This window comes from Triticum aestivum, chromosome 5A (genome assembly GCF_018294505.1).
Source record: "Triticum aestivum cultivar Chinese Spring chromosome 5A, IWGSC CS RefSeq v2.1, whole genome shotgun sequence".
Lineage (NCBI taxonomy): Eukaryota > Viridiplantae > Streptophyta > Magnoliopsida > Poales > Poaceae > Triticum > Triticum aestivum.
The window spans coordinates 426,602,656-426,604,652 of record NC_057806.1 but is presented as its reverse complement, the minus strand read 5'-3'; positions in this window follow the sequence as shown (position 1 = coordinate 426,604,652).

Below are 1,997 nucleotides of genomic sequence, written 5' to 3'. Positions count from 1 at the left end.
TGATCTTTGCTTTTGGAGCTACATATTTGTATATGATCTGTGAATCATTGAGATGCATTAACAGTTACTTATTTCTGTTCGCTCAGTGTTTACAAGTTACTGATCGATCACTAGCTAGCCTACAAATGCGCTCCTGGCAGTTTTATTTGCGACGCAAGATGCGAAGTGGCAGTTTTTTGAATAAAAATGCCTACCTTTGAAGAAATTGACAGGCTACACTATCGATCCTACACGGATAAAAATGCCTACCTCTAAAGAAACTGACAAGCTACACTATCGATCCTACACAGATAAATAGCGGATCACGCACGTACTACCTTCTTTCCGGTTTGCAGGGCTCAATTCAAGAAACGACCTACTCGATCCTACATGAATAAATAGCGGATCATGCACGTACTAGTACCTCCTTTCCGGTTTGCAGGGCTTAATTCAAACCTCTCACCAACCAAGGTACTCCCTCCGTCCGGGATTTATTAGTCCCGTGAGCAAAGCAGCAAGACCAAGGCATGGCAATAATTAACGGCATGCAGAAGTTTAAGCCTAATTAATTCCAGCGATTTAAGTGGCTGCATGCGTGCCCTCGGCTGCGACTCATTGCATGCTGCTTCGTGTACTGCCTGCGAGTGATTCTGAGTGCCTGCATGCAGCCGGCCGTAATTAAGGCAGCTAACTGATGTGAAAAAAGATACGCTTTAAATCCGTGGAATCATTATTGACAAGGAGGGAGATGATTCGAGTGCACTCGTTTGACCGCCATGCCCGCGTGCGACCCAGACGGGACGGGACGACACAGTCATAATTTCAGTTTCTCTAGTTTTCCACGGCAAGCTGGCGCGCTAAGCCATTATGCATTGAATTCTGATGACCGTCGCGCTACCTTCCGCCTATAAGTATTGTTTTCCCGGCCTTCTCAGGTGCCACCGTGAAACTCGCCATATCCTCATAATCCCCCACTGGCCCGACGTCGCTCGCCACGTCCGCCATGCCCCCGCCCGTCCACGGTAGGCGACGCCGGAGGCGGTCACCGCCGGAACTAGTGTTCGGGTTTTCACCGGAAGGCAGACGGAGGGAGGAGGCATTCTATCTGTCTTTAGATGGCAATGCGGAGATCGAGGAGTTGTTGGAGTGCGACCGCATGGCGGAGGAGCAGGAGTTGTTGGAGCGCGACCGCCTGGCGGAGGAGCAGCGTATCACCGATTTGTGCCGCCAGCGGGACATGGAGCAGCAGCGCACCAACGCTCTGAGTCGCGAGCAGAGCACCCACAACTAGGCCGACTACGTGGAGGTCGGCGCCCGGCAAATAGCCCTGGAGGTTGTCGAGCACGCACGCGTTCACGACGCCGATTTTTACTACCAGCTCGTCAAGTGGGTTTCTCGCTTGGAAGCCGAAGCTTCGGTGGACCACGCCAGCATGGAAAGGGCCAACACGCATGAGCAACGCGCCCTATCGCACCTCTGGCAAGTCCGAGGCGAGGCAAAGGATGCCGGTGCCGGCGTTTAGCATGGACAGCAGATGGCGGCTGGCATCGTCTAGTTAGCTAAGAGTAAGTTAGTACTTGTACGCTACTAGAGTGTTAGTGGGAGTAGATAGTTAACTTGGCTATGATGGTTGTCAACGTGGAAGTTCAGTACTATATATGTGGATCCGACCTGTTACTTTGCTTTGAATGTTGAACTTTCCGTTTGAACGTATGGAATGGGCTATTATTTTTTAAAATGGGTTGTATTTGTCCTCCACGGTTTAGAGGCTGACTTGTGGGCCTAGCAAGTTGACGCGTACACAATCAGGAGATGATTGTACATGGAGAGGATGACAGCAGGGACCCGCCAAGGTCATGGCAGTACGCAAGCAAGTGCCTCCTTATTTCAAGCCAATAAAAAATGGCTCCTCCAAGTGGATTTCTAACATCTGGGTCCCATGCCATTGTCAACGTAGTCAATAAACGAGAGAATTGCACAACAAGCGGCTGACACCAAGGACCCAGCAGCTCGCCCAG